This window comes from Pongo abelii, chromosome 18 (assembly GCF_028885655.2).
Source record: "Pongo abelii isolate AG06213 chromosome 18, NHGRI_mPonAbe1-v2.0_pri, whole genome shotgun sequence".
NCBI classification, from domain to species: domain Eukaryota; kingdom Metazoa; phylum Chordata; class Mammalia; order Primates; family Hominidae; genus Pongo; species Pongo abelii.
Window position 1 is genome coordinate 71,536,912 of NC_072003.2, and position 25,525 is coordinate 71,562,436.

General features: G+C 39.0%; 1 protein-coding gene across 4 annotated transcripts in view; it reads left to right on the forward strand.

Moving 5' to 3' along the window:
• Positions 1 to 25,525, forward strand: part of PMFBP1 (polyamine modulated factor 1 binding protein 1) — a 556,696-nt gene that overhangs the window by 425,071 nt on the left and 106,100 nt on the right. For all 4 annotated transcript variants that reach the window (XM_063717359.1, XM_063717360.1, XM_054534056.2 and 1 more), the window contains 4 exons: positions 7,403 to 7,443; positions 11,559 to 11,689; positions 19,029 to 19,193; positions 20,210 to 20,285. The gene's annotated coding sequence lies outside the window, so the exon portion shown is untranslated. The remainder of the gene's footprint in view (positions 1 to 7,402; positions 7,444 to 11,558; positions 11,690 to 19,028; positions 19,194 to 20,209; positions 20,286 to 25,525) is intronic.

Sequence of the window (25,525 nt, forward strand, 5' to 3'; positions counted from 1 at the left end):
CTTAATAGCTAAAATATCTGTGCAGGGTTTATTTTTTTAATAAGTATTTTTCATTTGACTGAACCGATTTCATCAAAGGAGGTTAATGTGATCACTTTAATTTGCAAAATGTCTTCCTCTTTTTATTTCTTCTACATTTGATTTTGAGCACACGTTTAATTGTTTTTGATGGTTTGTGTTTCAGCCTCAGCTGGACATGCAGAATAGGCTCTAGACAGTCTCAGAATTTCATTATGACCGAGGAACCACTATTCTATAAACACTGAAAATTGGAAATTATCTCTAGAGCTGTTTGTTAACGAAGTCGAAGGCTAACCTTTAGGGCTCATTAAAATTCCACTGATGAAAACTCTTGTGCCAGTCGGTCTCTCTTTCAGGAATCTATCCCCGTGTTACGAGTGCTGGTGTGCAGAAATCGGTCTGGGCCCTCCCCTTTGCCCTCCCCTTTAATCTCTTGGTCTGGTTTAGGCAGAGATTTTTAAAGCTTATAGATTTCTCTTTCTCCCTACTCAGAGTATGTGTTGTGAATCCAAACAAACATGAGTAGGTCTCTGAATGTGTAACTGTGACTGAGCCACTTGGACTAGCAGTCCTGCTGAATCTCCCTTCCTCCATCAATAAAGGAACAGAGTTATTGATACTGGGGATAATTAAAAGGGGCAAAAAGAGGGGTACATTTTCTGTACCTGACAGTGGAAATAAACATGGAGGCGGGGGCAAGAAATGACAAATCTCCAGTTTACACCAGTATACAAGTGCGCTGCACAATTGGTGGAATGCAATGAGTTGTTTTAATGAATCTATTTGCAAATGACAGTTAAAATACAGCCATTTTTTTCCAGAGATCCCTGCATGGTGACAGTGGCCACTCTCCTGTCCTGCTGGCACATGAAACCTCCCAAATCCTCCCAAAGTGCTGCAGCATCCATGTGCAGAAGGGTATTTGCATTCACTTTGTGCCTCATTGTAAGGAAGGACACCAATGACAGCACATAGCATCACTCTTATTATTGCTAAACAGATGGAAAATAATTGTTTATGGAATTTGTGTTTTAATTGCATTAATGTCTTTGGCAGGGAGATCCACCTAAGTACACAATTCAAAGCCTGCCTTTGATCTGGGCCCCTTGGGGGCATTTTCCATGACTGATAAAATGCTCCTCTGAGTTCATAGGCAAATGATGAAAATGATAAAAAGAAAAAAGTCAGGCACCAACCTCCCATTTGGATATTTTGTCTCCTTGGAGAATCACAAGCTCACCAGGCTTGCAGTCATGGTGACGATACAACACATCTCACCCTGTTATACCCACCCAGGGCTCAATATGAAAGCCTTCATCGCTCTCCTCCCTCCTTTTCCAGTTCCCTCCTCCCCTTTGCACACAAACACACACATGCTTGATGCAAGAATTCATGTGCTCTCTCTTTTCAAAGATTATTACTGCCTTTTTATATAGGCCAGTTTAGATGCTTATAAAATATTTCTCAATAATAGCCCTTACACATATTTTTCCCCTTTCATCCATCACACATTTCTTGGTTAGCATTATATTGTGACAAGATAGAAATCAAAAGCATTGCTCTTAATGAAAATGAATGTTCTAATTGGGAAACAGTTTGTCTTCTAAATATTCTGCCATAAATCAGGCTGAGTGCAGTGTAGTCAAGACCAAACCCTGAAAACTTGACAATTTCCCTCTTACCAAGACCCAAAGAACAGAAGCTAGTGTAGAAATTTTGATAGCTAGTGAAAAAGAAAAGGTTCTATAGATTTTTGTCTCAGAAGCACAATCCCCATCTTTTCTTCTCGTGAGAAGGTTAATTAGATACTTTCGTTTCCTCTTAGAATAAAGAGAACTAAGGAGGTTTTAAATTCATAAATGTATTTTTTTGTTTGTTTGGTGGATTTTTCCCTCTCATTCTTTCTCCTCTGCAGAACACAACTAGTAAATGATTGGATCTTTGACAGAACAAAGGTATTTTTGATGGGCTCTGTAATCTAGTGCGCTAATGCGCCCAGTCCCTTCATTGTCTTGCTGTCTGATCCCATCCCTTCTGCCAGACAGTCACTGCGGGATGAGTCACTTTTAATGTCTGATAATCAAGGTGAATTTTCAAAAAGCTGCCATTTTGGAATTATGCACTATATCACGGTGTCAGGGAGAAGAGAAGGAAGGGTGAAGGGAAGGCTAAGATAGACACCTACTGCACATTGAGAGAACTGCAGGACACAACCAGCACCGTGCCAGACAAGATGTGTCCGGAGGGTCCAAGTCGATCAAGGCATACATAATGAGAAGGAGACTATGTTAATTATAAATTAAAAATAACTTCTATGATAACGAAGATTATATGCACAAGAGGAAATGTCTTAGTTAAAACAGACTGGAGGGATGGAATTAAATACCAGCCATTTGGGGGTATGAATTCTGTACCTACTGAATATATTGTGGTCCGTTAAATAACCTAATACAAACTTACATTTGAAAAAGAATAGAAGTGAACTGTGGCTGTCTCCATGGATGCTGTATTGTCTGCCATCCTTATTTAAAGCAACATAGGCGAAGGGATGTTACTTAGTAGATGAAAACAGACTTCCTTCAACTAGGGAGACTGGTTATCTCTGGAATCATTTAAAGAACTGAACCCCCACCCCCATGAAGTAGAGAGGGAGATACTGGAAACCCTGGGTAAACAAAGGCCAATCAAATATTCTTGCAAGGCTAAGGCTGTTCAAATATATGGCAGTCAGTGTCTTCTCTAAGGTAATTAACTGAACCCACTGTTAGGCATGATGGCTTTGAAATTTTTTTAATTATTGGCATTATATTAAATAGTAGGGTAGCTGAAGGAAAATGATATAATATGAGAATAGCCTGCTACTTTTGTTTATTATTCAGAGAAGTGAACACCTATAAATAGAACCAGGATGTTTTGGCTAGGGAAATGCTATCCTCATTATAGCTGGGAGATGCTGGAGCGATTTAAAGCCAAAGCTTCAAAGCTTTGTCCTGCTTTATAAAAGCATGAAGGTTTTCATGGCTGTTTCAGTGGTCGGTCAGAGCCTGCAGATGCTTTATCTGTCCTGGAGGAGGGAGGAAAAACATTTCTGAGAGTGCTATTTTGTAACCATGATGAGTACTTACATATTTCCTCCAAGAGGTATTTAAATACCTACATATCTTCTTCAACACAAGTTATGTTTACAGATTATTACACCTTCATATTGTCTACCAAGGTTAACTAGTTCCTCCTCTCCTTAACCCCCTCCACCTGTACCTTTGCCACTCTCTCTCTCTCGCACACTCTCCCACTCTCTGTCTCTCACACACACACTACCCAACACACAATTCCAAAATAAGCAAAGAAAACAGAGTTACTGTGTTACTACTGTCATATTTACATATAAAAAGATTCAAAATATAAATAATATTTGAGATGGAAGGGACCCCTTAGAGATCTTTTGGTACAGCCCTAATTGTACTGACATAACAGAGAAGTGACTTGTCCTAGGACACTCAGCCAGAGAACAGCAGATGCCAGGCTGGCATGCTTTCTGCCACAGCATGCTATCTTCCCATTAAAAGAATTATAAGCCTCTACAGCTTGGCTGCACCATGATTCAAGCACTGATGTCACAGTGAAAAAATAAAAACCTAAGGAAGAGATAAGAATCGTATGCACTTTCAACCATGATACAAAGGAATAAAATAGAATATGGTATGAAATTAAGGAAACCAAAATGCTAACGAACATCTATCTAACAAAATGATCTGCCTAGTCAGGAATTCTGTTAGAAGGCAGAATTGTCCTACTTTTAGTAGAGACGTTTGGAATTAGCCAAGAAAGCAAGCACTGCTTGCAAAAATCACAATGCTTTATTTCTCTATATGTATTTTCATCTGAAACATTAGAATAATTTGGTCATGTTCAAGTATGTAGTCATTGAGATTCTGACTAAGTTCTGTAAACTAATGACACAACTGAAACTAGAAAGAAACCAGCATTTCCTTTTATTCTTCTAGAATCTAGGTCTTTAGCAGGTACAGCCTCCTTGCTCTCTGTGCCAAAGTCTACCTGATATGACCTGTTAGGTATTTTTGCATCTATAACTTGTATTTACCTCCTGATATGTCCTCCCTCCTGTTGGACTAATCTCTAGCTGAAATGTTCTGTGCATTTTTATTAAAATACTTCCCTGGTGCTTAAGGAACCTGAGGTTCTGGGTAAGAAACCCCTAAACCCTCGAGTATATCTCCTATTTTAATATTAAACCTCGTGGGTTTTCTTCACAAACACCAAATGACAACAGGAACTTTTTTTTTTTTTTTTTTGGAGACGGAGTCTTACTCTGTCACCAGGCTGGAGTGCAGTGGTGCAATCTTGGCTCACTGCAACCTCCGCCTCCTGGGTTTAAGCGATTCTCGTGCCTCCTGAGTAGCTGGGATTACAGGCACACGCCACCATACCCAGCTAATTTTTGCATCTTTAGTAGAGACGGGGTTTCACCATGTTGGCCAGGATGGTCTCGATCTCCTGACCTTGTGATCCACCCGCCTTGGCCTCCCAAAGTGCTGGGATTACAGGCGCGAGCCACTGCGCCCAGACAACAGGAACATTCTTGGAGGCACTAGATGATAGTAATGATAAACCAGACATTATTGTAAACCAAATAGGACCTCTCAGTAGCTGTACTTTTCCTTCTAAAAAGGTTTAAAGAAAGGCCCACACTAGGAATTAAACAGTAAAAAAGAAAATGCGTATAAATTGAGAATGTGTTTTATTTAGCATTGCAGAGAATTTTGGGGTAGATAAAGGAATGGATCAAAAGATTATGTATCATGTAAAAAGCCTTAACAAAATATGTGGTGGTCAACAGACAATGAAAGGGTTACAAAAGAACAAACTGTGATTCCTTCAAGTCTCAAAACAAATGGCTTTTCATAGTCTTCCTGATCCTACTTTTTACTTCTGAGGAAGAAAAAATTGAAGAATATATGTGTGGCTGGTGGGGTAAACATGGAAACATGTTATCGTTGTTTTTGCTTAGCGAGCCATCAGGAGTCTTAATGAGATTTCAGTTTCAATGGTACTATTAGGAAAAAAGTTTCTCAATCTCAGCACTAATAACATTTGGGGCTAGACAATTCTTGTTTTGATTTTTTCCTTGCTTTTTGCAATATCCCTTTTTCTGTTTTTTTTGGGTATATTTTATTATGCGACACCCTCTTCATAGAATTGACAGGATAATTATTTGCTGAGGGGAGGCAGAGGAGGGGCTGTCCTATGCATTTTAGGATGTTTAACACCATCCCTGGCCCCTACCCACTAGATGTCAGTAACACCCACCCCACCAAGTTGTGACAATTAAAATGTCTCTAGACATTGCTCCATGGGAAGCAAGATCACCTCTGGTTGAAAACCACTAGACTACAGTGAATGGTTGTTATTTTAGAAAATAGGCTTGGTTGTCCCATGTTTTGGAGACAATCTTTATCTATGCAATAAATCCTGTGTTTCTGAAAATATGCTCAAAACATAGCAGGTACTTTATGGTTCCTGATATTGCCTGTGAATAGGCCCTGCCACAGAACTCTGAAAGCTCAAGATGTATAATTAAGTCTAAAGGGAAGCATGTTTCAAAAAGAATTGAGCAATTGATTACTGACATACAGACTATAAGGAACTCAAACAAATTTACCAGAAAAAATCCCATTAAAAAGTGGGCAAAGGATGTGAACAGACGCTTTTCAAAAGAAGGCATACATGCATACATGCAGCCAACAATTACATGAAAAAAAGTCAACATTGCTGATCATTAGAGAAATGCAAATCAAAACCACAGTGAGATACCATTTCACACCAGTCAGAATGCCTATTATTAAAAAGTCAAAAAATAACAGATGCTGGCAAGGTTGTGGAGAAAAAGGAACACTATACTCTGTTGATGGAAGTGTAAATTAGTTTAACCATTGTGGAAAGCAGTATGGCGACTCCTCAAAGACCTAAAAACAGAACCACCATTCAACTTAGCAATCCCCTTACTGGGTATATACCCAAAGGAATATAAATCATTCTATCACAAAGACACATGCAGCATATGTTCATTGCAGCACTATCCACAATAGCAAAGACATGGAATCAACCTAAATGCCCATCAATGATAGACCGGATTAACAAAATATGATACATATACACTATAGAATACTATGCAGCTATAAAAAAGAACGAGATTGTGTCCTTTGCAGGAGCATGGATGGAGCTAGAGGCCATTATCCTTAGCAAACTAATGCAGGAACAGAAAACCAAATACCACATGTTCTCACTTATAAGTGGGATCTAAATGATGAGAACACATGGACACATGGAAGGGAACAATAAACACTGGGGCCTATTAGAGGGTGGAGGGTGAGAGAAGGGAGAGGATCAGGAAAAATAACTAATGAGTAATAGGCTTAATACCTGGGTGACAAAATAATCTGTAGAACAAACCCCCATAACACAAGTTTACCTATACAACAAACCTGCATATGTACCCCTAAATTTAAAATGAAAGTTTTTTTTAAAAGGAAGAAAATAGAGATGGCTAGGATCAAGTAGATACAAAACCAACGACATTTTTGTAAGAGATTTAATGCCAAAAAAATTTTTTAAAAAGAAATTGAAGACCTAAATAAATGGAAAGACATCCCATGGTCATGGATTGGAAGACTTCATCTTGTTAAGATTTCAACCCTCCTCCAAAGAGCCACCACCTAGAATTTTTTTTTAATATGACTATTTGAGACAAAGGTGGCCCGTAACCCTCAGTCTTCTATGGAAAGCAGGCCAAGCCACAGTGGAAAGCATTTTTTTCAGTGCCTTTCTTAGATACGGCCAAGGAGGATAATGAGAAAAAATTACCTCCCTGAGCTATGGACAACAGCAATATAGGAAGCTTTCCCCAGAGAGCAGAACCAGAACCTAACCAAATAACAGTTCCTCCTACCTCTAGGGGTCCCTTCCCATGTCATCCCACAAAGAATTTAGAGTTGGCTGTGAATCAGTGACTGCTCAATGATTTTCCTTCTTTCTCCTTCTAAGTGGGAGTGTTTATGGTAGTTACCCTGTCCCTCTCCCACTACATGTTGGGCATGTGGGAACAGGTAACTTGGCTTTTAGTTCATAAATCTGGATCAAGAGGAGTCATGTGAGATCCAGTGTTTAGAGTCTGAAATGTGATTGAATAAGACTTTGGGACTTCTTTAGAGAAGCGATGAAAGTATTTTGCATATAAAAGGGGGGAACAAATATTTATCACTAAAAGAGCCAAGTGTGGTAGATTTTATTACTCTTCTCAATTATTTGCTGCCCTTTCCTGTGAAAGTACTATACATATCACTTATTTTCATTTTATTTTCAGCACCTATCCGTATGAGATGACTCTCTTTGACATCAAGCTTGGTAAGACTTTCTTTTGCCAATGAAATGTGGGTATAAGTGAGGTGTACAACTTGCCAGCAGAAGCTTACACAGCCATGTTATGGTTTGATCATTGGTTTGTTTTGTTTTGTTTTTCCCCCAAAGTGGGGGTTTCAGTCACTTTGTCCATCTGAAAACATTTCGTGGGTACTGCCAAATCAATTCAGAGATTACAGCAGAAGGAATGATGGCCTTAATCTTGATCATGTCTTGGGTGTGGGGCTTTTAAAAAATCAGCCTTATTACTAAAGGCGTTTCTCAATTTTATCTTTTGCTGGTTGGAAATTAAAAATAGTTACATTTTTCAATCTCACTTACAAACTAGCAAGTTCCTTTGAGCTCTCTCTTTCTTGTAGTACCTTGTTAAATGTAGCCAACAGAAACTAAGACACACTAGTAACATTTTGTTTCCTATCCTCTTCACTTAAGTTTACACGTTCATTAAGTACATGATCTGCCTCCCTGGAAAAACCAGGCTTAAACAATGCAACTTTCGAATTCAAAAACAGAGAAATAGCAGAATAAGCATTTGACAAAATCTAATACCCATTCATGATAAAAACAGTCAACAAACTAGGAATAGTAGAAAAATTCCTCAACCCAAAAAAACAGCATTTACAAAAACCCCAAAATTAATATCATATTTAGTGGTGAAAGACTAAATGCATTCCCCGTAAGATCAGTAACAAGAGAAAACATCTACTCTCATCATTTCTATTCCACCTTGTATTGGAGATTTAGTGATGATAATGAGGCAAGAAAAACAATTTAAAGCTTCCAGATTGGAAAGGAGGAAGGGATACTCACTTTATTTTTAGATGGCATGATCTTGAATGTAGAAAATCTTAAGCAATCCATATAAAAGCAACTCTTACAACTAGTGAACAAGTTCAGCAGTGTTGCATGACACAAGATCAATAGGCAAAAAATCAATTGTATTTCTATACAGTAGCAATAAACAATCCAAAAATGAAATTAAGAAAACAATTCCATTTATAATAGTATTTTTTTAAACTTGGGAATAAATTTAATAAAAGAAGTTCAAGACTTGTAACTGAAAACTGCAAATCATTTTGAAAGAAATTAAAGACCTAAATAAATGGTCATGGATTGGAAGACAGCTGTCAAGATGACAGTATTTCCCAAAGTGATCTACAGATTCAACACAATCCCTATCAAAATCCCAGGTGCTTGATTTCAGAAATGGATACACTGATACTAATATGCATACAGAAATGTAAAAAAAAAAAAAAAAAAGAATAGCCAAAACAATGATGAAAAATAGGACTGTTAGAGAACTCTCACTTTCTTATTTCCAAACTACTACAAAGCTATAGTAATTAAGACAGTGTGGTAACAGCATAAAGATAGAAAATAGTAGATAAATGAAATAGAATTGAGAATCCAGAAGTTTCCCCTTATGTTATAGTCAATTGATTTTCAAAAGTTGTGGTATGACAATTCAATGAGGAAAGAATAGTCTGATCAACAAATGGGGCTGGAAAAACTGGATATTCATGTGCAAAAGGTACACCATACACAAAAATTAACTCAAAATCGATCATAGACATAAATGTAAGAACTAAAACTATAAAAGTCTCAGAAGAAAACACAGGAGCAAATCCTGACCCTGGGTTAGGCAATGGTTTCTTAGTCATGACACCAAAAGCATGAGCAACAAAAGAAAAATAGACAAATTGGACATCAAAATTAAAAACTTTTGTGCTTCAAAGTACACCATCAAGAAGGTGAAAGTACAACCCACAGAATGGGATAAAATATTTGCAAATAATCTACCTGATAAATAACTTGTATCCAAAGTAGATGAAGAAGTATTACGACTCAACAATAAAAAGACAAATAATTCAATTTTTAAATGGGCAAAGGATTTGAATAAAAGTTTATCCAGTGAAGATATCCAAAAGGTCAATAAGCACATAAAAACATGCTCAGTATCATTAGTCATTAGGGAAATAAAAATCAAAACAACAAAGTTGTCAGTGGGTCAATTCAGGTTCTTGACTTCATGACACAAAAGAATTTGAGAGTGAGTTCAAAGTAAAATAGGCAAAGAAGTTTATTGCAAAGCGAAAGTACACTGATAGCAGGCTGCTCGAGGATAAGACAGCCCCATGTGACACTGGGGAAATTCCCTTTATGGGAAGCTTATTCGTAAGAGGGTGGGGTTGGACGTTGCTGTTAAGCATGTTGCAGGTAGTCTCCTGGGTGCACATGCCAGTTGCTGTACATGCTACATACATCACATGTCTCATTAGCATCTTAATTCTCCAACCAGGGGTGTGTTTTTTACTATTATAATGAGAATAGGTCAACTCAGGGACGCTAATCCTGAGTTTCTCTGTTTGCATGAATTTGGGGATTGTCCCTTCTGCTCATTGTCCTCCTTGCTGCAGGCTGTTTTAATCACAAGTCCCAGATAGTTTGTGCGCTGTCGGATGATTTGTTCTCTCCATCTATTTGGCAAGTTTGTTCCCCTTTAAGGGAAGCTATGACAACAAATGCTGGTTAAGAGAACCTTCACACATTGCTGGTGGGATTCTAAAATGGTGCAGTCACTTTGGAAAACAGTGTAGCACTTTCTCAACATGTTAAATATATAGTTACCAAATGACCAATAATTCCACTCCTAGGTTTAAAACCAGGAAAATTGAAAACATATGTCCACACAAGAACTTGTACAGGACACCTCATAGCAAAATTATTTATAGTAGCCAAAAGTGGAAAAAGCCCAAATGTCAATCAACTGATGAACAGACAAAATATGGTATGTCCATACAATGAAATATTATTTGGCCATCAAAAAGAATGAAATACTGATACCTATTAACTACATGGATAAGCCTTGAAAACATCATGCTAAGTGAAAGAAGCCAGACACAAAAGCCACATACTGTATGATTCACATTATATGAAATGTTTAGCATAGGCATATCTGTGGAGGTAGAAAATAAAGTAATGGTTTCCAGGGGCTGAGGGAAGGAGGGAATGAGGAATGACTGCCGATAGGTATAAGATTTCTTTAGGTGTGATAAAAATATTCTAAAGTCAGATAGTGGTGATAGTTACACAGCTCTGTACATGTTGTGTACATGTACTACAAATCATTGAATTGTATACTTTAAAGGGTTGAATTCTGTGGCATGTGAATTATATCTCAATAAAGTTGTTATAAAAACAGAAATAATGAAGGACAATAGTATTGGTAATTATTCTTATTAGTTACCAACCCATCACAAAGATGCTGTATTCCATTCAATCTGTTCAAAGCATTTATCTGTTGCATATTTGTTCAGAGGATCTAAATGTGTCCAAGCCCAACAAAGATGTAGGATGACCATCTCTTCTGAAGATTTAAGCCAAGTAGAGTTCATTCTTTTCATCCATTATTATTTGCCTTTTTGTGGATCCCTCAGTACTCACTCAGAATGGTTATTTCTTAAAGACTCTATTTTACTTGAATAAGAGCTTTACTAGGTGGTTTGGGTTAGAGCTAGGGGTGTTGGTATGTGTACATATAATTTTTGGTGGAAGGTAATTGTCCTAATGAAGAGTTTTTAACCTAATCCCTTACTATTGGGGGGTTCAAGTGCATACTGGACTACAGGTAAATTAAACCTTAGTTTTCCCTTTAGCAACTTACAGAAATGATTTACCTTAACATTTTGAGAGTCATTTTACCAGTATAAATGGCTTTGTAAGTTTTTATGTTTTCTGACAATTCTGACAGAGTTAATCACTGTCTCATCTGTATATCAGTATCTTGTATAAATTCCTGTTTCTGCCTATCTCCTACGATTTTGCAATCATTTGTATACATGTCTGCCTCTGACACCAGACTATAAAAACGGAGACAGTGCTTTATTAACTTTGCACCCCTAAACTTAGAACATGTTCAGTGCATGTTTGCTAACCAGAACTCCCACTTCCATAGGATTTGTTTTTCATTGCTTGAAGGCTATCTCCCTGAAGTCTTCACTCCTCCAACCTCTTCATGTCAGTCCCCTCAAATTAAAGTTTGATCTATAAATTAATACTTATCCTCTTCATGCACTATATCTATTTCCTTATTTCTAAAGGTACTACTAACCATTATTTCACCATTGGCTATAATGAGAAGCAGCCCGTGACAGTCATGTTAAATGTATCTTCTAATGGGGTTTCAAGCCACCGTATGAGGACAGCTTATCTGTAAACAAGATTTTAAGTGGTAAGAAATAAATACCTCTGTTCATTCTTTCTTTTGACTATCCCTGCTTTACCAACATTTCTTAGCCTTTTTAACCTAAAACAATAGTGGGTCTGAGAAGCTGAGATCTTCCTTCTGATGTTTAAGCACAGACTATGCATGTCTTTTCCAGAGAGAAACAGCTGCCCTTGGATTTAGAATAAGGACAGCAAGAAGCCTGCATATAGCTTGTGCTTGACAGATATTTATTGTTCAGCAAAACCTGCCCCATCGCTAGAGTTTCTATCACTGTGGCTATCAGCCTCTCAAATCAGACATCATGATAATTGATTGAGATCTGAAAGGCATGGAGGGACATTCTTTATAGTTGATTGAAAAATCCATCACTAAACAATACAGCGAACATTATAGTCACAGCTTATATATTCTCTAATGAGGGCTTTTAATCCACACAACCATTGTTTTTCTAGAGATTGACTTGGAGCTCACTAGTTTGATAGGTATTTTCTCACGAAATGGTGTCAACTTGGCCTGGCCAGAGACTGAAGTTCTCCAAGACCCAAATAGCCAAAATGTTTCCATCTTTGAAGGAAAAATCCAAGAATATCAGATGACAAATGGGTGTCTTCCCAAAAGTATATCTTTGTGAAGAAAATTTTTCCCACATATCTTTAATAAATGCTTTAAAACAGTGCTATTCAAAGTAAGGTCAATGGACCAGTTTGTTACTGGTTTGTAATAAAATAAATATAAAAATTAAGAATGAACACTTAGAAAATTTTGCAGCAGCATGACAGAGTAATTATATATCTGTGCAATCTTCATCATTAAATACAGGCCTTGTATTTTATATTTCTCTGATATTTTATTTTTTAAGATTAACTTTATTGTGTTTTACAAAAATATTAGTCCATAATGTTTGGATATGTTTTAAAAACTGATCTTTAGCACACACAGTTTGAAAATCACTAATCTAAAACACCATGTCTCATCTCTACTTGTTTGCTAGTCATACTTGCCTTATTCCAATTTTCAGACTTCATCCCATTTTATACTCACTGCCATTTTCTCTAAACGTGCGAAACTTAGACTGTTTTGCCTTTAACCTTCAGGCAGTGGATGTGTCAAAGGTTTGAGGCACTGGTAGCTTCATCTAAAGCCCCTCATATTTGGGGTTCATTGCGGTCATGAAACTGAAAAAGCCTCCTTTTAGAGACTGTAGTAATGTATTTGTCATTTCGAGAGGAGAAAAGTTTGTTCCTGTTGGTTGTGACTTTGGCTCCTGGAATTATCAAGCTATAATAGGCTTTTGTAAATGATCCTCTGCCTACCACATTCACAAAGACCGTGTGGCCCTCAAGACACTGGAGAACTTCACCTTAATCCTCTGTGCCCTTCCAGTGCTACCCCCACATCATCTCTGCACAATCCAATCAATGTCGGTTCTCCATGAGTATTATTTAAAGTGAACTGATATATCACTCATTGTTATATTTCATTTGATTCTCAAGCCAAGCAGTCAACCTGTCTCCAGGAGAACTATGTTTAACTGATTATGTCTTAACCTATGACATCATATTTTTTAAAGAACACGATTTGAAGGCATTGATATCTATTGCCGTTTACAGCTCTTTTTCATCCAGATTGATTATATGCTTATGACAGGAATATGAGTGATGGAATGGAGGGAGCAAGACCAGAATCAGGGAGACCAGTTGGGAGGTCACTGTGTTAATCCAGGCAAGAAATAATGAAGAGCTGATCCAGGGTAGCGACCGTTGAGGAGGAGAAGGGATGGGTGTGAATGATATCTAGGTGTTAGAACATCAGGATTTGGTGACTAATTAGATGTGGGGGTTGAGAAGAGGGAAGTGTTGATTATGATTCCCAAGTTTTTGGCTTGGGGTAACAAAATGGGTGATGATGATATGGGAAGTTACAGCAGGAAGAGCAAATTTGGACAGAAATAGTTGGGAGTGGGGATGAATCCAGCTTTGAGCATGCTGAGTTTGCCATACCTGGACCATCTAGGCAGTTGGATAGATGAGTCAACTCAGGAGAAAGTTCTGGGCTAGAGATTTGGATTTTTGAAGTCATGGGCATATGAGTAATTAAAACCATAGGATTGAGTGTAATAATTTAAAGTGTCCTAGAGTCATCTCAACCTATTCAATTTCTCTTTAAATGTAAGATTTTTATAGTTGTGATTTCTCTATCTTCCATGTGACAAAATGGGATAACCTGGTTATATCCTACTGGTTTGTGTATGAACACTATGGGATCTTATGAAAAGGGAAGACAATCAGAGAGGTCAGTTTAAATACTTCCTGAACTTGGAACTCTATTATCCTAGTGCCTAGCTCTCCTCATTACCAGTTAGTGAAAGCACACAAATGAATGTGTTAGGATTCCACGTGTGTTGGCCCATTTGATTCAACTCAATCATCACATGCTCCCCTAAGAGGTATTGTTAAACCCATTTACAAATGAGAAAATAGGTTCAGAGAAATTACATGGGTGGAAAGTGACTAAAGTCACCAGCCTTCAGCAGTGTGTACCTCCAGCCCTCTGGTAATATGTGCTGCTGGACAGTAACATTTTCTAGGGCCCTACTTTGTACTGGTCACGCCAAGCACTGGTACCTCTGTTTAGCTCAACCAAATCAGGCACCGCAAAAAAAAATAGCCAATTTTTATGGTTCATAAATTGACTTCTTTAGCTGCGTTCCCAAACACAAATAGCAAACCCTAATGGACACAGAAGAGACAGTTGTCTTTCAAATAAATGTCTTACAATTTTCTGCAATAAATCTTACCAAGAGTGCATCAAGAAGCCTAGACAAAGGACATGAACAGACACTTCTCAAAAGAAGGCACACATACAGGCAACAAGCATATGAAAAAATACTCAATGTCACTAATCATTAGAGAAAGGCAAATCTAAATCACAGTGAGATACCACTCACACCAGTCAGAATGCCTATTATTAAAAAGAAAAAAGAAAAAAAAACATATTGGAGAGGTTGTGGAGAAAAAGGAATGCTTATGCACTGCTGTGGGAATGCAAATTAGTTCAGCCCTTGTGGAAAGCAGTTTGGCAATTTCTCAAAGAACTTAAAACAGAACTGCTGTTCAACCCAGCAATCTCATTACTGGTTACATACCCAAAGGAATATAAATTGTTCTACCATAAAGACACCTGCACACATATGTTCATCACAGAACTATTCACAATAGCAAAGATATGCAATCAACCTAAATGCCCATCAACAGTGGACTGGATTTTAAAAAGTGTGGTACATATATACCATGGAATATTATGCAGCCGTAAATAAGAATGAGATAATATACTTTACAGCAACATGGATGGAGCTAGAGGCCATTATCCTAAGCAAACTAACACGGGAACAGAAAACCAAATACTGCATGTTCTCACTTATAAGTGAGAGCTAAACACTGAAAACACATGGACATAAAGAAGGGAACAATAGACATTGGGCTTACTTGAGGCTAGAGGGTGGGAAGAGAATGAGGATCAGAAACTACCTATGGGGTACTGTGCTTATTACGGGTGATGAAATAATCTGTACACCAAACCCCCGTGCCACCCAGTTTTCTCATGTAACAATCCTGCACATGTACCCCCGAACCTAAAATAAAGTTGGAAAGAAAAAAAAAAAGAAAGAAATATATAAAAAGTATACAAGAAAAATATTGTACTCATCTGTAGAGAAGTAAGGAAAAAAATATACAAGAAAGAAAAGAAGCCTAAAAGTGGTCATCCTTTTGACCCAGTAATCTGCTTCTGCAAAACTATCCTAAAGAGATAATCAGAGAGGCACCCCAAATGTATTCATAAGTTTGTAGATTTAACAAACAGTTTTGGTGAGCATTTAGCAGTACCAGACGTTATGCTGGGGACTGGGAATACAGCTGTCAATGAGATACAGTCTCTGTCCTGTAAGAGCTCCCAGTTCAGCTCTGTGTTCCCCACAGTGATGGAGAACTTGACCAGGTATCCTGGAAACAGGGGAGAAGAGTGTCTCAGCAGCCTGGAGCAGGGATGGCTTCCCAGGTGAAGTGATGTGCAGATGGAGTCCGTTGTAGGTGTTAGCCTTGAGAAGATGGGAGTTAAGGACATTCCAGGCAAAAGCCACAACGTAACAAAATCATAAGAGAATAAACTGCATCGGGGTCTTTCAGGAACGAGCAGTTTGGAGGTATCATACACCATACTCAGAACCTTCCTTTTACTCAGTAGGCCAAAATTCCTCCCAGTGTGTTCAGAGTAGCCTTAGCATTCCTCAGAAATGCTTTAGGGGCCTATGTCAATGACGGTGGGAGAAGGGCTGGGAATTGGTCCAGGCTCTGAACCCCACCCCTGCCACAACCCAAGTTGCCTGGGAAGTTTTCCTTAACATGTTGAACAAAAGGCTTCCACTTCTGAAAAGAAAGTTTGAAAACCTTTGATGGGGAGCTACAGATTTCAAGCACAGGAGTGAGCATAGCAGATACACATTTCAGGTAGGTTACCCTGGTGGCTACAGGGAAGATATTTCACTTGGTGTTTAGGTGTTTACTTATAACTGGAAACAACTTAAATGTCCAATAATAAGAATGTGATAAAATAATAACAATAAATAGCTACCATTTATCAAGTGCTCATTGTGTGGGGCACAATGCTAAGTACATATATATGCCACATCATTTAACCTTGATAGAAACCACATGTGGTGAATGTTATCAATATTTTGCAGATGTGAGGACTGAGGCTTAATGAGGATAAGTAGCTGGTTTTGCATCACCTCGCTGTTAGAGGGGTGGGGTTGGAATTCTATCCCACGTCTCTCTGACTCTTAAGGGCATACCATTCTGCCTCCTGAGCAATGATAAATCCACATGGAAGAATGTTATACGGCCCTTTGAAATCATATTTTCAAAGACTTTAATAATATGGGGAAATATCAATAGAATAATGTCAATTTTTTTAACTCAAGTACAAAAATATATATGGAATCATCCCAATTTTATTAATCATGCTAAAATGTTAAAAATATTTATCACTAGGTGGTGAACTGTAGGTAGTTTTAATTTTCTTTCTTACAGATTTCTTCCAAATGTTCTAGAATAAGCGTGTGTCCCTTTAATCATTGGAAGCATAACAAAAAGTTATAAAAAGGATTCAAGGTGAATTGCTGTCATCAGTCATTCTCACCGTAGACTCAAGAGGAAGGATCAGCTCTTTAACACATCTTTCAGAATAACAGTGCAGACTATCCTGTGTGCAAAATGTAAGGGAAATCAGCATGCTAATTATTAGCCATATAACCTTGAAGTTAACGTCTCTGAATCTCAGTTTCTTTTCCTATTAAATGAAGACATTAAGCTAAGTAGTCTTTACAATTCCTAAAAACACTAAATTTTATAGGCTTTTTTTTTTTTTTTACTACAAATGAAATCAGGCAGAGGGGCATAAAAGAAATATATTAAATTCTTCTTGGTTTAGTTACATTTTCATGAGCATTTAGGGAGGGTGGGTTTTTTATTAGGTCTCAGCTATTTGGTAATATGGTAATATGCTCAGATGCATTTGACATCCAAGCAATGCCAGGTACTTTCATAAAATTTTTTCTCATCTCATCTTCGCTAAAACCTTTTTAGGTGAGCATTATTATCCTCATTTTTGCTGATGGAGATCAAGGGGTTAAGGAACTTACAAAAGATCTCTCATGACATGTTGTGGTGAGATTGAAATCCAAATGCTTCTTTGTGAATCTCTAGAATATTGTTAGTTCAGATGTGGAATTGTTGTTTGTTTGTTTGTTTCTTTTATCATTTCAACCACCTTATGTACCAGTTACCAAATAAAATACAGTTTCTGCCCTCAAATATTTTTTGTTCTAAGAGAGAGACCAAATTCTTACAAAGAAACAATTCTAAAATTAAAATTAAAAATGATATATAATGGAGACAAATGGAAGCTTTCGGCAATGTGTCTGTATCCTTTAGTGAGAAGAAAATAAAAGGACATTATTATAAAATTGCAAATGGGGGCAGAAACAGTCACTTGTCATTAGTGTCAGGGTCATTTTAATGAAAATTAACCCCAGAAATGCTTGACTAAGCAGTAGAAGCCTACGCACCACTTGGACCTTGACAGAACCAGGGCAGTTAAATCTTTCCTACCTGCACATTAGCTTAAGAGAATAAATCAGTCCAAAGCTACTGGCCATGCTAATTGCTCTAATTATTATCACTGGAAAGGCTAGATAATACCTATGAGGTATTGAAAGATAACCACAGCCCAGAATAATCTAGTAACCAAAGAATTCCCAGAGGAATACTCAGACACTGCTCACAAAGCCTGGGCCAGTTGGATTGGATAACAAAGCATACAAATGTGTAGCTTGACAGAGAGGATGGATTCCATAGCATAGGGTGTAGTCTTCAGCTGGGGATGACCATGTTCAGTGGGAATAAAGTGCTCATAGGAAGAGCTGGGTAGGGAATCTCAGAAAGTAGTGTTTGGTAGCTTAAAGACGCTTTGGCTTCTGAAGACTGTTGCTCAGTGTGTGTGTGTGTGTGTGTGTGTGTGTGTCTGTGTGTCTGTGTGTCAGTGTGTGTGCATGCATGTGTGTGCGCGTGTACATGCACATATGATGTCAGGTATAAGAATTAACTGATTTTTCATCTGCGACCTAGATTGATTTCTTCAAATGTGACTACACACCTAGCATCTATGGGCTATGTGAAAAGGATTATGTCTAAATCAGAGCTTCTAGGATTTTGTGAGGCTTTTTTATTATTATTATTACTATTATTATTATTATTACTATTATTATTATAATTATTAGAGACAGTCTCACTGTGTCATCCCGGCTGGAGTGGAGGGACATGATCATAGCTCACTGCAACCTTGAACTTCCAGGTTCAAGTGATCCTCCCACCTCAGCCTCTTGAGTAGCTGAAACTTTAGGCATGCACCACCACACCTGGCTAGTTTTTTTTTTTTTTTTTTTTTTGCTTTGTTTTTGTAGAGACCCCTTGTAAAGACATGGGGTCTCGCCATGTTACCCAGGCTGGTCTTGAATTTCTGGGCTCAAATGATCCTCCCGCCTTGGCCTCCCTAAGTGCTAGGATTATAGGCATAAGCCACTGTGCCAGGCCAGTGGGGTCTATTGACTTCTTAATTTCCCTACTGTCCTGAGATAAAAGAGTGACCTAAGGTGGTAAGCTTGACCTCGGAGACTAAGTGAAACAGGCATCTTGTGCATGACCAGCATGGATGTGCCTTCTGTGCATCATTTGGGGTGTGGGGAGAGCACATGGTTTCTCCTGCTCAGACATTGCTTTTCTGATAGGCTCTTCTTTCAGGTGGTTAAAGAAGTAACTATTCTGAAGTGTTCTAGTTCTTTGAGGAATGCTGATGTATGGATAAAGTATGGTGGGGCAAAGAACACTGGACCAGAAGTTGGGGAGGTAGCCTCAGCTCCACCACCGTGTCTCACCATTACATTCATCTACAGGTACCATTAATTCTTCATTATTAAAGACAGAACTACATGCTTGTTTATATAAGTAACTCAGAACAAAAAATGTGTCAAAACACATAAATTTTATTGTTAGTAGAGTATAACTAAATTTAAGAAGCCCTTACTATGTGCAAAGTACAGATTCTGTGTGGGATACAAACAAGGCCTGGTTCATATCTTTAGGGATCCTGGAATCTCAGGAGGTGACAGACCAGTGCACATATTGCAACCAATTGAGGTGTAAGAGACAATATGAAATTGCTATGAGCAAGTTGATTCAGTCACTCAACAAGTATTCACAGGCACTGTGTAAACTCTAAAAGCAAATTACTTCTCTCTGAGGCAGGCGAGGCAAGGTCACAGAAGCTTTATGGAACTGAGCATTTGGGCTGGTCTTTGAAGAAGAGGTTAAAATTTGTCAGGCAGAGCAGAAGGGAGGCAGGTGTGACAAAGGTCATGCGGGAGTCAAAGGCATGGGAAAGTATAGAGTGTGCTTGGGAAATAGTGAGTGGTTGGGTTGGGCAAGAATCAAAAATGTGTAATTAGAAAAGGAGGAGATAGGGAGAGATACTCCTGAAAAGATGAATGGTGGCCAGATTCCAGGTGGCAACGTTGAGAAGCTTGAACTTTATCTGTAGACATCAAAGTCTTAGGGCACAGAAGTCACATGGTTTCATCTATGCTGTAAGACAATCTGGCAGTCAACGGAGTAAAGGAGGAGAGACTGGAGGAGGGAAACTCAGGAAGAGGCTCTAGCAAGAGCTCAGACAAGAAAGAGCCAAACTAGGGTGGAGTGGGATGGAAAAGAGAGATGGATATAGAAGACATGGAGGATGAAGAATCCGCAGAACATGACACCGATCTGGACATGGGGCCAAGGAGAGGACAGAGTTGCTGATGAAACTTCCCAAGTGTTGCCATCAGCAGCCCAGCCCTGGACAAATTTTTGAAATAGGTTGGCTTTATTTTTATTGCTGCGGAGAACTCAGTGCAGTACCTCTCTTCTGCAGGCCAGGTTCGTGTCTGTTTACTTCCTTTCCACTGTCAAATCTGTCATCTGGAAAGGGTGTGAAATTCATCCTGAAGGTAAGAATTTACAATGCTATCCTTCCCAGGTACTTGCCCTTCAATAGATCTCTGGCCTTTAAGGTGTAGATAGGAACCTTTAAGAAGGAAATTTCTATTCTTAGCTAGTAATTTTCCAATGTGTTTCTCTTCATGTATTATATTCCTTTCAGTATAAGCTTGAAGTTTCAGAAGGTAAGTCCTGTAGCCCCATCCTCTGATAGGTTCCTGGTGCCTGTGACCATGCAGCAGCCCTCCTTTGTCATGTCTACTAGTTTTTGTCCTTTTCCTGTTCTGGGTACTCTACTCAGCATCTCTAGCTTATTGGCCTTTACTTATGATTTGGGCAGGTGACCTGCTACCTAGGAAGTCTTTTATTCTCATGCTTCATATATTTCAAACTTTGCCTTGGTCCAGCATGGTATTCAAAACACTGAATAATTTTACAGCCCAGCCACTGACTTGTCATAAGGAACACTGAGAACACCAACTGTAAACAACTGTTAGGGCCATATCAGAACAGCCAGCCGAGTACCCACTTGGATATTGGCATCTTCTGGGTTACGAGAGCCTTGCAATTAAGGATGAGCCAACAGACCTGTAATCGGGAACTACACCCAGTCTTTTAAAAACGAGATTAAAACAAAATGAAAAATAAAATGCAATCCACTGCACTGCCACTGAATTTCCAAAGATTAGTAATGCCAGTCCACTAATACTGATCCACAACTGTCTCCTAGGCAAGGCAGGAAAGAGCCATGGAAATTCGGTGCTGTGACACACTCCCTCAACTTTAACCTTTCTTCCTTGTGCAGGGTGGGATTTTTTTTCCCCAGTGCCTTTGAGATGTCCTGGAGAACAGGAAGCAAAACTTCCCCCCAGTTGTTGCCCTGCTGCATGCCACTCCCATGCACAGCCTGGGGCAGTATATTCATGTCCCAGTGAGGCTGTGTGTCATGACAAGCTGGCTAGCCTTTTATTAATACCCAAGATTATTCACTCCCCTTTTTATTTGAAAGAGCCAAATAATTTTAAATACCACCCATAAGACTGCAGCTGTCCCCAGAAATGGAATTCTGATTGAATTCCTACTGCTCCTTTAAGAGTCAACTTAAATGTCACCTTTAAATAATAACTGCTGGCATTTACCCAGAGCTTACTCTAAGCCAGGCACTTTGCTAAGGGCTTCTCATGGATTTCTCATTTCATCCTCAAAAAAGAAAAAAACAAAAACAAAAAACTCCAAGGTAAGTACTAGTACTATCCCCATTTTACAGATGTGGAGACTGAGAGGTTAAATAACTTACCCAACATCTCATAGCTGGGAAGTGGGAGAGTCAGCAGCCTAACATCTGGGTCCTCAGCACCGTTACATAGCAGGTACTCAACAAATGACCTGAGGGATGGGCATAGTCTTTGTTTCCCTTTGTGCTGTGTTCTCTGCAGTGGCCCTCACATTTGCAGTGACTTAACCAGCACCTGTCTTCCCAAACTCAACAAGGCCACTGCTCTATCCCCCCAGACCTGATACCATGCTTGGCATATTGCAAGCATGCAATAAAATATTTGTGGAAATAAGAGATAGAAGGAGGAAGGAGGGAAGAACAAAAAGCCTTTCTAGTTTGAGGCTTGGAAAATACAGTGACCCGAAATGAACTTTGGAATGAAAAGAAGCTGAGGGCTGCACTGGTCTTAGGTTTAACATGCCAGGGTTATGCCAGGCATGGTGGTGAATGCCTTTAACCCAGCTACTTGAGAAGCTAAGGCAGGAAGGTCCCTTGAGACCAGGAATTCAAGGCCAGTCTGAGCAACATAGCAAGATCCAGACTCAAAAAAACCCAATAAACCAAACCAAAAAACCCCACCAGGATTGCAACCCCAACTCTGCCACTTACTGGCCACATGACTCCCATGCGTATTGCTTTACTTTGAGCTTCAGTTTCCACATCTTGTAGAATGGTTTTCTTTTTTGGAGTTATGAAAATTAAATGAGATGACACATATACCTGAGCCCAGCAAAGTGCCTGCTACTCAATAACTGTTGTTAAGTGAGAGATACAGGGAAGAGGTTGGCATATTTCACCTCATATAGAGGAACATGTAGTCATCACTGATACATAAAATATTGCAAGAGACCAGTAACTGTTTCGAGTGATTCAACCAAATGACTATATGTCTAAACATTAAAGTATGACATATGAAGTATCATCAGGAACATCAATTTTATGTCTCAATGCCAGCTTTACTGAGATGTGTAACTGTTTATATTTATAATGCAAATGTATTGCACGATTCCTGGTCAGAAGAGTTTAAACATCTGTTCTTTTCTCTCCCCCTTCATCCTTCCCGAGAGCAGGTACTCCTTCCCCACACTCTCCCTCCAGCACCCTTCATCTGCCTGTCACTTTTCAAAGACAAGCTCCTCAGAATGAAATCTCTGCTGTCTTTGTTTTCCTGGTTTCCGTTTTGTATCCTAAAATATTCACTCCAAGTTCCGCTTGACAGACGTCCCTAATCTAATCTCCACGTCTGCTTTCTAATTTTCACAGTCAGGATAAAACAAATAGGTTGGAGTTAATTGCCAGAGCAGCGGGCCGGAGCGCTGAGCTGTGATTTATGAGCTGAGTGCAGGCGCTCTGCAACACATTTTTCTTAATTTATTTTTAATGAGTCTCTCAATTAATTTTCTTGGAAACATCTTAATGATGTTGGAGGCGGGTGTTAATGAGGTCTGCACCAGCTTCTAATTTTGCATATTTTAAAGTGCCTAATGTCATCATGCACCCTTTCTTTCTTTTAAGAAGAGATGTTGGGGGTGGCAGGGGGCGAGGATTATTGTTGAATGGAGAATTTTCACTCTTCATGCCTTAGTCTTTGCTTAACCTTTCAGACTTTATGGGCTTTTGGTGTTCTCAGCGCAATCACATGCCCCCTGCTCTCCTTCCCACCCTTGCTCTCTCTAGGTTCACTTAGGCTGAGAAGCTGCAGCAGGAAAGGGAGGGAAAGGGCACAATCCTCAGGAAACTGAGAGTTCTGGGGAGCAGTCAGTGGCCCTAGTGAAGATGTCCAGGGGGTAATTTTGCTAGGCTGATCGACCTTTCCCAAAGCAGACAGTGATTAGGGAAAAATGCAACTGGAAGAAACAACCTGAGGGATATGTTCTTACCATCTGGCCATTTGTTCAGAGCCCTGGGTCCCCTCAATGTGTCTGCAGAGCCTAGGGCACCAGATCCACAGGACTGCAGCACTGTCCACCTTGCATCCTGCAAGGCCTGGAGAAAAATGCCCGAGTACTGTCTCTGAGTCCTCTCTCATACCTCCTGTCTCCACTAAGTCTTCATCATTCTTTATTCTGTGTTTGCTCAGTGGAGCTCATTTTTCTGATTAAATAGTCATTAAATGCTTATATAGAAAATCTAGGAAATGCAAAAGAATTTATCAAATAGGGGAAAACCAAGGTCTACCGCTTAAAGACAACCACTATTCAAATTATGGTGTGTTTCCTTCTAGACATTTTTTTCCTATTAATGGGCTTTTGGTTTTTATTTTATGCATTTGTGATATACTGAATATCCTTTTTTCCATTTAACATTACCACATTAGATAACATGCTTCCTTCAAACATCATTTTTAATGGCTATTTAATATTCCATCTAGCAGATTTGTCATAATTTACTAAACCACTCCACTGTAGTTGGGCATCTAAGCTAATTCTCAAACTGTTATTGCAAATACTTTGTGATGAACATCTTTGTACCGAAAGCTTTTTTAAAAAAAATTAGACGTTAGTTTCTTTGGAATAACCTGAGGAATTATTGATTTAAAAAGTATAATTCTTTTTAAGGCTCTTGATATATATTTCCAAGTTACTTTTCAAAGAGTTATGCCCGTTCATTTCCAACTGCCATACATGAGTGTGTCTGTTTCTTCAATCTTGTGAGAGTATGGAGTATTATACAATTGTATAAAACATTTGCTAAGCTGGCATTTTAAATGTATTTATTTAATTTCTCCACAAGTCCCCTCTTTGGGTAATGTTTCAGTTAAACTGAAGGCTGCTTTTGCTAAAGAACTTTCTAGTCCATGAACCCTAACATGGCCAAGACCTGGATTCTTCTGGTGCATAGCAGAGTCTAAGCAAATGTGTGTTATATTGACTTATCCACAAAATAGAAAATTGAGGACATTATCTCTCCTTTGACTTCCCTGCTTTCCTCTTGAAGGCTCCCTGCCCTCACTGCCTTTCTGTTGATAATTCCAAACCTGTATCTCATCCCTCTTCTTTTTCTGGAATGCCAGCCTCAAATTTCATACCATCTGGGTGTCCCACCTCCACCTGGATCTGCCAATGACCTGTCCAGCTCAGCATTTCCAAAACTGAGTACATATCTCCTCACTCATGTTGTCCATCTGGAGCAAAGAGGCCCCCCCGCCCACATCGAGCAGCTCCCATAGGCACCAGACATCAGTCTTCTGCTAGGCCCCGTCCTCACAGGCCCCCGACATATGCACATTCAGTCAGTGAGCAAGTCCTGTGGATATACCTGTCGACGCCCTCCTGGGTGCCTCTTCCCTCCCATCCCTGCAGTCCTGCTTCAGACCCATCTCTCACCTACACTAGTGCAGAAGTTGTCTCCCTGCTGTCTTCTGCCTGCTGTCTTTCCCTATGTGCCTTAGCCCTTCACGGTGCCAGGGCACTGTCTTTCTAATACAAGTAAAAAGCTCTACAGCAATTCTTTCCTCCTTGAATAAAGAATACAGTTCACAATCCTCAGTAATATATCATGGTGACTACAGTTCACAACAACATGTTGTATATTTGAAAATTGCTGAGAGAGTCCATTTTAAGTGTTCTCACCACAAAAAAAAAGTATGTGAGGTAATGTATATGTTAAATAACTTGATTTAGCCACTCCACAATGTATACATGTCTCAAAACATCATGTTCTAGATCTCCTCAGGGATCTAGAACATGATGTTTTGAGACATGTATACATTGTGGAGTGGCTTGGATCTAGAACTAGAAATACCATTTGACCCAGCCATCCCATTACTGGGTATATACCCAAAGGACAATAAATCATGCTGCTGTAAAGACACATGCACACGTATGTTTATTGCGGCACTATTCACAATAGCAAAGACTTGGAACCAACCCAAATGTCCAACAATGATAGACTGGATTAAGAAAATGTGGCACATATACACCATGGAATACTATGCAGCCATAAAAAATGATGAGTTCATGTCCTTTGTAGGGA